Below are 15498 nucleotides of genomic sequence, written 5' to 3' on the forward strand. Positions count from 1 at the left end.
CAGTCTGTGCTCTGCTTCCGCCACCAGTCATCTTTAAATCTTTTTTTTTATTCAATGAAACCTTTAACTGTCCATCTCGCAGCATTACTTTAAAAAAAATCATATTTAAATACAAAAAAAATTAAATACATGAACGACAGTAGTAGAAAATTGATAAAATAACACCAAATAAATATATTTACAAATGATAGCAACATCAATGGAATAAAACCATGAACACCAGCAGAAGGAGAAAGAGGCCTGTATCTACATTATTACTCTGGCAGCTCTCAGTCTCCATACAGACAGGACACGTTGCAGCGTAATTGCAGACAGGTGCGTGGGCCTGAGCTCCGCCCAGGCAGAATGACGAGTGGAAGAAAGCAGCAACACAATAAACATATGTAACCTTGCGGAGCCGGCCGGGCAGACATCGAGACCGTGACAGAGTGCAAAACTTTTATACTTGACAACTGTTAAGAGTTCAAATATTGAGGAAGGAGAGTAAAAACAACCATGGTCCAGAAGAGCTTGGTCAAACAATTGATTTTAATGAACACACGCGTGGGGGGAGTAGTCGGAGTTTCCTGTCACTCTGACTTTGCACAGAGTGTACTCAGAATCAACAGAATCAGCACATACACACTTAAGATTATAACAAGCATTCAATCAAAAGCATTTATTATAGATTCAACTCAGTTTAAATTGGTTATAACTGCACCTGTAACAAAGGCTAATTGGGTGCCAATATGTTTAAACATCTGAATGCAATATCAGTGCTGTAGATTATATTATTAATGCAATGGTAATGATGATGATTATTAACAATAGCAGCAAAATAATTTCCCTGATCTCCACACTCCCTCTTTTGACCCACTTTCCCTAAAAAGAGGGTCACTACACTTTACTTGTTTCATTTCTCTGACATCCATCCTCTGGCTCAGCAAATCAGACAACCTCATGTCATCTAGGTGGTCCAATAATAAAATGCCAGCTCCCACTTGAGAACACTCCATGCGTAAGATTAGGTTTTTTCTGCGTCCCTCTCTTGTGGTCCATCAGGCCTCCAGGATCCTCACCCCCCTGTGGTCGCCGAGACCTTCTGCAAAGGAAACAAAACAGCTTTTCCTGCGCCTCCCTAACTTATGTTTGGGACTCTTTAATCAAAAGCATGATCCTAATTATGTTCTTGACTTATTGACTTGTATTTGTACACACACACACATATATATATATATATATATATATACACTCTTCAACGTTACTCATCATTTTAAGCGCTGCTTTCACGTCCCTGCATGTTTCCTATTGCTCGCCTTATCTGATCATCAACATCCTGTACACAAAACTGTCGCTGCTGCAAGTGCCTTAACTCTGATCTAAAGTCACCTTTCACAAGAAAATCATTATAAGCGCCTATTCTACTAAAAGATCCAAGAGAGAACAACCATTTTAATCAATTAAGTTTAAGCATATAAGCAATTACTCATGCATACATTTTATCATAGCTAAATGCTGCCTAAAAACAACTCCTGTGTGTTAACACCAACTTCATTTTAACACTCACATTTCCTATGTTATAACCCGTTTTTGGTATAGCCTTTTTATTTCATTTTGCTCCTTACCCCTGGAGGGTCTTGGGTCGATTTGTGGCTATTTTCAAATTTTGATTACATGCCATTTGCACAGTGTTGAATGGACTATAGCCAAATTCTCCAAAAAAAAAAAAAAAAAAAAAGTTTGATATGATTTTATTTCAAAATTCAAGTCCGACTTCCTTCAATTAGCTTCAGTGGCTAAGCTACAAATAAACTTACACTATTGGGCTTAGGGTCGATTTGTGCCCCATTGAAAGCCATTATAAACGCTATTTTTCACTGCAGAATTATTACCGTTAACATCTGGGTGACGGCTTAGGTTTCGTTTTTGTTTTGGACAAGAGGCCTTAGAATTGTAATTTTATTTGTCCACCGGGTGGCGCCCTTGCTCCACATTTGACCCGGGGCTGGAAAACAGCAAGAGCAACAGCGGGCTGCTTTGACAGACCTGCGGGAAATGAAGCCTCATTTCCGGCGTGCAGCAGCGGCTTCGCCCGCTGATCGGGCGGGACCATTTTCTGTCCCTAGGACCGTTAGAGTAACAATTTCTGCTTCAGTTTTACCATCTCTAAATGATCAAAAACCCCAAAAGTTATAAAATAATCCTAAAACCCATTTCAAATTAAACCTTAAATTCCCCCTTTTTTGACACATCTCATGTGTCAAACTAAAAATGCTCCACCCAAGCTTAGGAAATTAAAAGAAAAATACAGTTAGTCATATCATCCCTCAAAACACCTCAGCAATCCTCCTCTCAGGTATATTTGCTCCGACCCTGCAAACCTGTCTTTAAGGAATGAAATCCATTTAATCATCATGTCACATCTTTTCGAACTCCCGGCTCTATCCACAGCCTGCATCCTTGGAACTTCCTAAAAACAAAACCTGAACTTCACATTCCATACTCAGTTTTCCCCCTTATGATCCAATCTGTGTTATAAAAATAAACTTAGAACAGTTATCAGTCATGTGTTTCTTCAGTTAATGGTAACATGAGTTATATCAAAAAAATGTTTCCCCTTTAGCATTCTCCCAACAATATACTATAATACCATAATCTAACCCCAGTCAATAAAACAGAAATTTTCTCAAAGCAAACATCAGCAACCCAAAATCAACATCGCCAGAATTAAGCCTTCCACTCCCCTTGCTTATGGCAAAAGCAAAGCAAACCCTTTCTCTTGCTGGCATGGCAAGTGGTTTGTCCACATTTATTCATCCCCACCTTCATCCAGTCACACACACATCCACACCATGTATTCACACCAGGTATTGCTAATAGTGGAGCCTCCCGCGCAAGTAATCAGATTCTCCACTCTCAGCAAAATGAGCTCATTCATTTGTTTTATTTGTCATAGTAAAATAGTTCTTTATGCTTTTGGACTGGATTGACTCGCTATTATTGTCCCGATTCGTATTTTGAAGAAAAGACAAACGACTACAAAGTCCCAATAAGGTGCGTCAAAACAAGGATTTTATTGAAATATATATGGGGGGGGAGAAGTAGAGCACGATCACTCAAACAGCGGCGATCTTCCCCGAACAATACTTGGGGTGTAACATACATATGATGACCAGTAATATGCGTCACCGCAGATGAAAAACAACATGCATGTTCCCCCCCCAGTTGTTCTGCAAAGCCCACCATGGCGTCCCTGGTAAGGTTTGAGAGCCTCAGCAAATTATAATGAACATAATTAATGCGATCAACATTTTTATTTGGAGTTATCCATAGGAACACACTTTCAAATCCTGCTGCTATTTGGTTAACTAATTTATATTCATCAGGAACTCCCCTGGGAACTCCAATCGAGTCAATCCAGGTAGGCGAGTCAGTTCTCGGGTCATAAATCTGTGTACCCGTTGTGCTTCTTTCCCTCAACATGCGTCTCCTACATCTGACTGTCAATGTACGCGTGTCATGTTGTGGAATGGCTTTTACCCTACTCCCTATTAGCATCAATGGTGCTCCTAACCGCACCATAGCACATGTCCCCACACTCCCCAAAGGAACATGCACCAAAAGGGTGTGATGTCCACAGTAATAATACAACCCACCTCTAGCCCATGTACCTATTATGGTGTTTGGGTCACTTACATTATTTGTGGTCCTTCCCGTGAGCGTCCTCTCACACCAACTAGGGTCAATTTCTCCCAGAGTGTATTTCACGGCGTCCGTAGAAAATTCAAAACAGGTGTAATTATTTTGTTTAGGTATGAATGAACCTGTCTGCGTACGCTTGTCAATTGGTGGATATAAACTTGACAGTGTGATGCAGTCACCCGTGGCCACAGCTTCTCTAGTTAATCTCAACATGCAATTATAACCCCACTCATCCTCTGGATACAGAGGCGCAGGCTCAGTAAACAAACGAGGTCTAGCTGTAGCACAGGCAACACAATCATCTACATGCTGTTCCCTAGCATTTTGAGCCACCCAATCCAGCCAGAGATTGCTGTCACTGAATCCGGTGGCACGTTCAATTAAATCTTTTCAGGCGAGTGTAGTCAACTGCAACTACCTTCCTATCTGAGTTTTGGTTAATTTTTATCAGTGATGTCCCATTGTCCCTTACTACAGGCCTCATTGGTTTAGCTTTACTAAGAAAATTAACTTTTATTAACCTTTTTGGATCTATCCCTACAGTTTCCACACCCAGAACTAAATATAAGGAATTTTGACGCCACCAGTTCCCCATTGACAAGGTCAATGGATTCTGGGCCGGACTATAATCTCTCTGAAGTTTTAGCTCATTCTCTGGCCCCTGCTCTGACGCCTCCCAATCTTCCCCAGTGTAACCTTTTACCTGATCCCAGTTCCGACACCAATTGGCATAAGGACGACTTCCCCTTTCACAATATGTGTTCACAGCATAATCCCAACACACCCACACATTAAATCCCCTCCAGCTACTGTCAGCTCCCTTACAGATAAAAACGTTGCACAAATCAAACGTGAATGAAGTGGTGGACCCATTAACATAGTCTAATTCTAGTCCACCATATATGCTGAGGCACTCATCCCTTTTACCTGAGACTTCACGCTTAACCTTCCTTGGCAACGCAATCAATTTGGACTCTGAAGCGGGTAGACTTCTGCGTCTGGGCAATTCACCTGTCTGCCAAAAAACAAAGAAACATTAGAACACTCACGCACGCCAACACCCCAGTTATTTTCCAATCTCCCCACAAGCCCATGGTTTTGGTTCCCCTACTCTCCTCTAACTCTAGGCTGGAGCCCCAGCCTATCACGCTTCACGCCTCTTTGGCACCTCCTCTTTGAGTGAAGAGACGCCCCGGATCCTTCTCTTCTTTCTTCGACTTCCCAGGTAGACTATTTGGGGATGAGCTTGTCTCCACCAAGCTCTCGTCTGCCACTGCACATTGAGACCAATGGAACCAGGTCTGGCCTTTCCCCTTCAACTGGACCGCTGTTGTGGTACGAGCGTTCACTTCAAATGGCCCCGTCCACCTCGGGTCTTTCCACTTTCGCTTGATGACCTTCAGCCACACCACCTTGGCGTCGGACCTGTCCACCGTGGTCACTCCTGCTGCAACCTGTTGTGTGAAACTAGACACAAGAGCTTTTAATTCTTTCCAATATTCTGCATGCGTTCTGTTACTTTTTATACTCTCTTCAGCCGGGACTGCCGTCCAGGGACCTGGAAACTGTCGTCCTGTCAACAGCTCGTACGGCGTGAAGCCTGTGGATTGGTTAACAGAACATCTTATGATCATTAATGCAATGGGCAGGGATGCGACCCAATTTAGCCCCGTCTGAGCACAAATTTTGTTCTTCAAATTTAGATTCATCCTTTCTACTTTCCCTTGGGACTGAGGATGATACACAGTTCCAAACGTGTGTTGCACCCCCAGCCTCTGTTCTGCCTCCGCCAAATCTTTGTTTTTAAAATGGGTCCCATTATCTGACCGAATTCGCTTGGGGAACCCATACCTCCTTTTAGACAGGGACTTTCAATCTGATCAGGTCCCCACTGGTAGCCTTCTCCTCAGCCAGTTGTAATCTGGAAAGCCCACCTTATATTTGCTCTCCCGAGAATTTGTCACCGCTGTTATTCACTGTTGCAGGCCTGCTTAGAACAAAAATGAGAAAAAAAAGAGAGCTGATTATTAGCTCATCAAAGCACCTGACAGGTTTTCTTTAAGTGCACTGTTACAAAAATAATGGGCCCCTTCTTAGACGTCCATGTTTAATAAAACTCCCTCTATTAAAAACAAAAACAACCCAAACCTAACTGACAGAATCAACCCATCTCCACAACAACCTCAAAAATCTTAAACAAAAAGTTGTGCCACCAGAGTCCTGACACTCCCAGGTCAACTCATGTAATTTCACCTCCTCAATACACCGAAAGTCTTGTTAAAACCACACAATTTGCACACAACAATCGCCCCCTTTATGCACTTTAACATACTTAGATTCAGCATAAGATAACCCCATTACAACAACGTATCAACACTAAACTATAAATTTCCTATCCAAATCTGCTATGCTTCCTCTCCTGAAAGAGAGGCGCACACACACACACACACAGTCATCTCTCAATAAGTTGCTGTGACAAGACAAATACATGTTCAAACATTACCACCTTGTTAAATTATTTTATTTCTTTCTACAGTGATCACTGGTTTTGATCACTCAGTACGAGGGCACTCCTAAGTCACTCTTTTAAAACTACTTCAATCACTTTTTCTTTTTTCCATAATTCACTCCCTTGTCATATAGCTTCTTTTGAGTTATTCCTCAACTTCAAACTCAAGTGCATTTTATTCTTTTTTTTTGCCTGTCCCGTTTGGTTCTTTGGCCATCAGAATTATTGTCTGAAGGCGAGAAAAGATGCCCAACGGATTTACTTTACCAAATTGACCATCCCAGCCTTGCCGTAATGGTCTATTTGATTCATCTTTTATGGTTTATTTTCCACTCGCTTTGCCCATTTGCTCTCTCATCTGTTAAATCTTCAGTTTGGTCACCATAAATTCATTTTCGTCTTGTAACTGTGTATTATGCCACAAAACACCGTCAATCCAACACTGCGAGGATTGACGTTCTTCCTCGCGTTCCTTAACCGCATTGACGGCCACACTACTATTTTTTACTGTTCTCTTAAGCTTTATTTTGGAATCATACATTTCAATGACCTCTTCTAACTTTCTGTCTGCAGCATTGGCTTTGTCTTCGTTTTTTAGTATTTTCCTCGTAAAATTGCTGCATCTTATTTTTTATTTTTTATATTTTTTATTTTCACTCGCTAGATACGGGACTGACTTGAATGAGGAAAAGAAAAGGGAGAAAGGAAGAGGGGGGAGAAACAGTGGAGAAGAGGGACGGGGATAAAGGGCAGAAAAAACCTCGCGTTTTATGGTGACTCCTGAATTTCCTCCACTTCCTCCTCATCCTTAAAATACTCCGGATGAGTGTCCACAGCATTGTTCAGTCTGATGGCATCCTCCATGACCTGGACAACATGATACCATTAGAATGACATCATAGAATGAGGGGTGTGACCAGAGCCAGAAATGCACTCATTGATCCTTTTGTTGATTTATTGCTATCATACACTACTAATCAACTAATCGAAGTGCAAGTGTCACAGTCTGTTATTTATTCTCCCTCCATGCAAGGCAACATCCAGGGGTGGTGCTGTGGGTTCAGCATGGCTGGCAGCCATTGTTCAATCATGCCTCCCCTATTTCAGTTGGAACGCTGGGGCCTGGAGGAGAGAGCTGCGGACTGCCATGCACCATGAGCAGCCGATGGGAGCGAGAACAGTCGCAGTTCTTACTTTTTCTGTTGGGGGAGGCCCAAATAGTGCCATTCAACCTTCAGCAGCAGCAGCAGCAAGGGGCTGTTTTTACAATGTCTGCCAGGTAATTCTACACCGACTGGGTAGAGGGCATCAGAGGGCCACTACTGCCATTTCTGAGGAGGACAGATGGAGCTGGGGGACAGGCCCTTCGCATATGCTAATGCACAATGCAATAGCCAAAGACCACTGGAAATTAAACCAAGGGGCAAAATATACAGCCCAAGGCTGCGGTTCGCTCCTGCGTGTGTAACGGAGCAAAGGTGATTTTATTTTTTCCACAGTGTTTTTAAAGGAGGGAAACCTTCCTCCAAACGGACAGAGCAGTGGAGTCGCCAAGGGAAAGCACACAAATTAAAAACTGTGGAGCCTGCGGCTTAATTTGACTCAACATGGGAAACCTCACCCGGCCACGGAAAGGATTGACAGATTGATATTTATAGTTAAAAATATAAAATGAATTAAAACAACCCTGGCCAGGGGACAACACAATAAAAATCAATAAAACACAACATTAAAAGTCCAGTGGCGTCCGCCACGGTACACTAAAACAAAAAAACAACTCTTTAAATGAACAAAAAAAAAAAAAATCATGGAAAGAATTTCCACGTGATTAAATTGCTTTATTTTAGCATTATGCAATTCTGTTACTCCAACTTAATGCACTCAAGTCGGACCAACTTAATTAAAGATTGATTCATCAATGTATTTACTGCATTTTGATCCAATATATTTTAATAGTGTTGATCCAACAAAGAGTTTTGTTCCAACTCAATTCAGGTTTTCTCCAACTAATTTACTAAATTTGGTCCCAGCTTAAGTTAATTGAGTTAAACCAACTCATACAAATTAAGTTATTCCAACACAAGTCTTTAATGCTAATAGAAAACACTTTAATCACATGGAAATTCTTTCCATGATTATTTGAAGTTAATTTAAAGAGTAATTTTTTGGAGCATTTAACAAAGTCTAGAGTCTGGTTAACATACATTTCACTATTACATCTAAAAGGTAAATACAAATTTGTCATACACATCTTTTTGTTTTCTCCAATTTCTAGCAAATTTCAGGTTCAGTGAATAGACCAGACCAAGCAACATTGTCACTGCAAAAACTACATTGCCCAACTCACCCATCACTTCCACCCCCTCTAGAACAATCATAACATCCTGAGGGTCATCGCTGGCTCCGCACCCTCTGACCGAATGACACAGATTCCAAAGACTGTCTCTGCTATGGCAGTGGCCATGCTTTCTATCAACTTCCTGTGACAATAAAACAAACAAATTTAAAAAAAAGATAATGATTTCTCACTAATGTCCATTGCAAACAGTTTTAAAAGTACATCTGTTTTACATTAATGTAAAATACCTAAAAGCTTTATTCATTCAAGCCTTATAATAATGTAAATGTAATCAAAAATGACTGCCCGATATTTTTCCTCACTCAAGAGAAGTTCATTCAATACCTCAACAATGTTCTGTCTTTCAAAATCTTGAGTTGTGATAGGGGTGACTGTGGCACAGGAGGTAGAGCAAGTTGTCTACTGCTTTAATCCCTGGCTTCTCTAATCTGATACTAAAACTATCAATGGGTAACACACTGAACCCCAAGTTGCTCCTGATACATCCATTGAAGTGTAAATGTTACATAAAAATCTTGTATGAATGAGGTTATAATGATATTATAATAATGATAGTATAAAACACTCAAGAATGCTGCGTGTAGTTAGGGCTGCTCAATTAATCGAATTTTAATCACGATTACGATCTGGGCTTTCAACGATCATTAAAAGTGACTGAGCCGATTATTAGCCCCTCCCTCGTGCTTTACTCTCGCGCTGCTCCGTGTGGCAAATCGAGCGCACCTCTTGTTTCCAACACGCGTCACAACAATTAAGAGGACCCGAGGGAAGCTCGGAAAGCTAAGCAGAAGTTATTTGGAGAGGAGAGTGACTGCCGTTGGTTGAAAAGAGGGGTAAAAAAACAAAAACAAAAAAAACTTCAGTGGTGTGGAAACATTATGGGTTCGCCGAGTCAGACATCGTGTGTAAACTTTGCTACGGTGTTGTAGCTGCACCACTGCAAAGTTCACTAAACAGATGTTTACATTTATTTCTTATATTGCAAACATTTGCACTGTTATCAGTATTTGCACACTATTTTATATTATTTGTTAAAGTCATTATTCAATACATTGTTATTGTTAACCTTTACAGTCAGAGCGGGCATGCTCCGTTTTGCGTAACTATTTTTAAATCCCTGTAGAACCGGAACCGCGTAAGCTAGCGCAATAATTTTTTGCATATGAAACCAGAGGAGTCGTACTTACATCTTATGCTATCAGCTTGTCCTAGGTCACGGTTGCAAAAATTGCACAAAACGCACTAGCAGGAACAAACACATAATATTCCAGAAACGCGCTTTGCCGATTTGATCAGCTGTTCGCAACACTTCCCACATTGAAACAGACGTCAGCGCGAACTATCGCACGTCCGCCATTTCCTGCCAGAAACCCGAAGTGACGTCATCTTCGCGGAAACTGTAGTTTTTTTACTTGTAGGCCTTAAACACCTATACTGGTGTTTTTATAAGTCATGTTAGACTTTACTGAATAGTTTCTGGGATGCTTAGAACTCATATTGCACTGCTGGAAATAGTTTATTTTGATGCACATGCTGTTTTCTTTGCAAATTTGAATCATAGGATTGTTTTCCCTGCAGTATATAAAAATTGCTTTATCTCCAAAATAAAACTATGAAGACACTCAAAATAAATTTCCTGTTGTTGTAAACTATTTTTTGCATTTAAAGTTTTGAGGGATAAACCTCTTAAATTTCTCCAAGTAGAAATATATGTAAAAAACGATTTTCAATTTTTTTGTAGTTTATTGCACTTTTTGCAATTAATCAGAATCAGAATACTTTATTGATCCCTGGGGGAAATTATTTTTTGTTACAGTGCTCCATTTTAATGTAGTTACTATGGACTTAATGCATACATATTATTAAAATATGGGCTATAACAGTTGTATTGATGTATAGCAACTTGAAATGCTCCCAATGGCACTATAACATGTAAAAAAATAATATAAGCTCTGGCGGACTTTGTTCTATAGTAGGTCTTAAAGGGTTAAATAAATATCGTCAAATAATCGAGACCTCAATTTCAGTGAAAATAATAGTGATTATCATTTTTGCCATAATCGAGTAGCCCTACGTGTAGTATCCAGTGAGAAACTTAAAGCTCTTACTTTTCCCATTTTAAAAGCTATTTTTTTTACAGCCACCGGTAATTTATAGGAAAACCCCATCCCCTGAAACTTTTTGCATGTAGTTCAAGCTTATCTTTGATCATCTCCTTAGTTAAGGATACAGGCAAGTTAACATACCAGGTAATCCTTCACCAGCTCAGGATCTTCATTCAGGTACACGCAAAGACCTTTGGCGATGTATTCTCTTCTGATTTCAACAGCATCAGTACACAGAGTGGGGGGGGGGGGGGGGAAACAAATATATACGGAAATCCATCTCAACGACCTAGCAGTGGGATTAAAGAACTTTTAACTGAATTACCAGGAATTTGTGAGAAATACAGAGGCTATTGTTTTACAGTCTTAATCTTTTCAAATAGTATTCATGCATTTTAGACAATTCTGTCATTCTAATATTGTTTTTTACTTTGTATTAATTTAATCATGCCATACCCCCAATTCAAGAAAGTTTAGATGATGTGTACATAAAATCAGAATGCAATGTTTTCTTGGTCTCAAAACTATGTCACTTACAAATGAATATATTAAATTTTTAACATGGGAATGTGATAATTTAAGAAAAATATTAGCTCACCATGAATTTGATGAACGGGCCTGCCAGCTCTCCAGACCTTTCACCACCTGATAAGATTAAACATTTATTATCTTTACAGGAGGGAACTGCAAGTCTAAGTTTAAGTAGAAAAATATTTAATTTAAAAAACAAAAAACAAAACAGGAAAACATATCTGTTCATGTTTTGTCTTTCCTCCTCAGTGTACTAAAAACACAAGTTGTTAAATAAACCACTCTCCATCAGTTGCAACTTACAAATTTCAACAACCCACACGTAAAATGTAAATTTATCACAACAGTCTCTGTGGTAGAGCCAAACTAGCTTATGTGCAGAGTTTAAGTTATAAACAATATCTATATTTGGAGTAGCTAAGTCTTTCATATTAGGCTATCATGCTAGCATGACATTGTGCTATATTCTTGCACTAATGTGTTAGCTAGCTATCCATCCATCCATCCATTCGCTTCCGCTTATCCTTTTCAGGGTCGCGGGGGGCGCTGGAGCCTATCCCAGCTGTCATAGGGCGAAAGGCGGGGTACACCCTGGACAGGTCGCCAGTCTGTCGCAGAGCTAACACACAGGGACAGACAACCATTCACACTCACATTCACTCGCACATTCACACCTAGTGGCAATTTGGATTATCCAATTAACCTATCCCCACAAGCTGCATGTCTTTGGACGGTGGGAGGAAGCCGGAGTACCCGGAGAGAACCCACGCAAACACGGGGAGAACATGCAAACTCCACACAGAAAGACCCCGGCCTGATGTTGGAATTGAACTCAGGACCTTCTTGCTGTGAGGCAACAGTGCTAACCACCGTGCTGCCGTGTTAGCTAGCTAGAATGGCATAAACAGATTAAAAAAAACAAAACAACAACAACAACAACAAAAGAACAAATGTGAATAAATAGAACTGAAAAGAATCGACAAACTAATGATACCTTTGTGCAAAAAGTATTTTCATCAAGATGGATGAAGATAGATTCACTCTTACCTTTCCAAGAGGACTGTGGAGCAAACCATGTGCTTTCCTGCCTCTTGTTTAGAATCTCACGTGATCTTGTGATATCGCGAGTCTTTAAGGCAGCTAACCACTCTTGTTAGATTTTATCATGTCATATCAACAAGAATTTAAGAGGTGCTAGTTGGTGAATTTCATGTAGATCTTATATGATTTTATTACGTTCACCTTAGAAACATAAATTCATTGTGTTCAAATTACATGTTAGAGTCTTGTAAATGCAATAAACCACCAAATTTCACTTTGAGTGTATAAGAGTCACTAAGAATTAAAAATCCAGTGAAGCGGTGCAGGAGGGAAACCCGGCGGCGTCCTCGCCTTCCTCTCCGCGTTCTGCGCCCCGGTGCGCTAAAGAAAGGAAGGCAGCGGTAGTCACTATTCTTTTAGGCAGCTATAATTCATTAAAGGGGACAAGTCAAAAGACTTACCCCGGGTGGGCAGAGCTCTTAACTCTGCCCGCCGCTTCTTTGTAACCGCCAATCGGCACCGGCCCGCCTCGCCGCCTCTAATTCCCTGCAGACACGTAATCTGGCCTCCTGTTGCTGCAGCAGTCGGACCGCTCGCTCCGTGTTGCTGGCACTGTATCCTCCTCTCCTGAACGCCAAGCTCCACCAGCCCTCCGGGCTTGCAGGCGCCGCCGCCTGACACCACTCACGCCTGCCCGTCTCTCAAGCCTCTTTCTCCATGGTCTGCCAGGCCCTCTTATTGGCCTCTGTGACCTCCCAGGTGTGATCAGGTTTATAATCAGGTAGGGGCGGAGTCTTTCCAGGACAAGTCACCAAATAAATACCATAAAAAACATGCAGTAAAACTCATAAAAATAAACCAGTGTACAATATTAAAATATTGAAAAGGTAAAACACAGCAAAACATGCATAGTAAAAAACCCTAGATAACTTGTCCCTTTCCACCCCGTGACACGTGACACACACCTTGACTTTGGGAACAGATTGATGTGATTGCTGTGATTGATGCGATATTTGGCCACATTGCTATAACGACACCACTCGATTACTTCACACGCATGCTACCAATAATCCATAAATTGCTGCTTAAGGAACTAAGGACAATACATTTAAATGCAAGTTCTTTTTTCTAATGTGTTGTACAACTATCAAATTCATTTTTTTATGTTACATAGTAATATGGTCCTTACCGATTGTGAAACTAAATTAATTCGTTTCATAGATCTAATCCATACTGCTCCTTTAAGGCAGCAAACTCGCTATATTCTATTCATTATACCAATTAATAACACCAGTGGTAAACAAAAACACTACTTTAAAACAACTCAGTGCAAATAGGCATGCATGTTCATTTGCTTTCAACTCACAACAACAACTCAACTTCCAAACCAAAACACCAACACAAAGGAGTGTGAGTTTAGACAGCACCAGTTAGCTAATCACATAGAACTGTAATCTTTGACATTTGTTTACCAAGTGAACAGCTTTAACATTTAAGCAGCTGTAACTGTTAGTGCAAACACTGTGTATTTATAAGGAAAGAGCTTCAAGTCTCCAGATCTACTAGCTAACAAAAGACACATTACGCTTTCACCTGCTTCTCTGCTTCAACAGCAACAATGTTCCTCTTACGTCAGAGGCACAGCTACAGCAAGTGTAGAGCCAAGCAGCCTCACCAGCGTAACCAGTGTTGCTCTTTTAGCTTTGAATGTTTTAACTTAAATGCATTAACAACTTGTGTAATAATTCTAACAAAAGGTTTCTAACTTTTATCTGTTTGTAACCCTGGGCTACACAACATCCATAAACAACATGTATCCATTCAATATCAATCCAACCAACAAACCTGCATTAACCCAACTATCCATAAAGCCAGCAACCATCCAGCCAACATGCATCAACCCAAAACTCCAACCAGACAGCATGCATCATAGTAAGACTAGGTGGACTGCTGTGGATTCATTTGAATCTTACTCTGCACAGCTGCAGAACACTGTTGATGTAGCTCTCGTCCTTTTCGACCTTATTCCTGAAAAGGCTGGTTTGTTTCTTGTCAGCAGGGTCGATGTCCTTGGGCCACCCCCCTCCACTTGGTTTACTCCACAGCTTCTTGTCTTGTGAAGTTTTGTGTTCACCTGAAAACAACAAGTAGCACCTGAGATTCACACAGACAGGCAATTCACACAGTGCACTGTTAATCAGGAGGTAGAGCAGGTCACTAATCAGAAGGTTGGTGGTTCAGTCCTTGGCTGCATCCCTTGGGCAAGATACTGAACCCTGAATTGCTTTCTGATGCATTCATCAGAGTGTGATAAAAAACACAGAAAAGTTGCTTTTATGAATGGGTGAATGAGGCATGTTCTGTATATAAGAACCACTCTCTTTACTCTGTATGTAATTTCAACCCTTTTGGCAATCCAGTTCAAGCTGTGTGTAGGTGATCAGTTACTGCAGGAGCGTCACACTCATTTTAGCTCATGGACTGCTTCTAGCTTGATTTATCCTAGCCCAATACTAATAAGATAATAATAATAATGAATACTGTATTGATCCCCGAGGGAAAATCCCTCTCTGCATTTAACCCATTCACTCAGAGAAGGAGTGGGAAGACACTGGGCACCCAAAGAGCAGTGCGTAGAGACAGCACCTTGCTCAGGGGTACCTCGGGGGAGCCGTTCAGTGGATTCGAACCCCCAACCTTCCAATCATAGGGCCACCACTGTACCTACTGAGCTATCCCTGCCCATAACTCTAGAGCATTCACATTTCTCTGTGTAAAGGCAGCTGATCTGTACGGAGCCCCTCTGATGACATGGTACAAAAAATAAATAAATTGTGGCCACGAAATACCATTTCAAGGCCACGAAATAGGTATAACGTGCCCACGAAACACTTGATGATATATATATATATATATATATATCATCCCAGGGCACATTCACTAGAGCCTGCGTCAGCCATAGTACGGAGTCCTTGCTGTTGGTGATGTCCTTAAGGTGAGTGTATTATATTTTATATTTATTTCATATTGTTATCCCGCAATTCGGCAGTTATTTATTCAGACCTATATTGTTACTATGTTCTAAATTGTATCTGCTGACGTTTCAAATGTTGTATCCTCATGTTGCTACTACACGTTGTTTTGTTGTGCTAATATGTAGCCGTAAACTCATTTTTAACTGTAGGACGTTTCAAAGTAGAGCAAGGCTGAAGGCTACTAATAAACGAGGTATGTTCAACATAAAACCTTAGTTCTCTGTGTCACGAAGTTGT

General features: G+C 40.7%; 1 long non-coding RNA gene across 2 annotated transcripts; it reads right to left on the reverse strand.

Annotated features, from left to right (window-relative positions):
• Window positions 1-301: 301 nt before the first annotated feature.
• On the reverse strand, window positions 302-14886 carry LOC146575216 (uncharacterized). Of its 2 annotated transcripts, none has more exons than XR_014892081.1 (8): window positions 14200-14886; window positions 12688-13020; window positions 12233-12607; window positions 11253-11299; window positions 10796-10943; window positions 8538-8670; window positions 3676-7057; window positions 302-1081 (listed from the first exon to the last, which is right to left on the reverse strand). It is a non-coding gene; the product is annotated as an uncharacterized LOC146575216 (long non-coding RNA). The 2 variants fall into 2 exon arrangements; XR_014892082.1 differs by having other exon boundaries at window positions 4609-7057; window positions 14200-14796.
• Between the last annotated feature and the right edge of the window lie 612 nt (window positions 14887-15498).

The sequence above is a fragment of the Mchenga conophoros genome, linkage group LG4, assembly GCF_057382185.1.
Source record: "Mchenga conophoros isolate Kocher_MC1m ecotype Shallow Benthic linkage group LG4, M_conophoros_male_GT1.1, whole genome shotgun sequence".
Lineage (NCBI taxonomy): Eukaryota > Metazoa > Chordata > Actinopteri > Cichliformes > Cichlidae > Mchenga > Mchenga conophoros.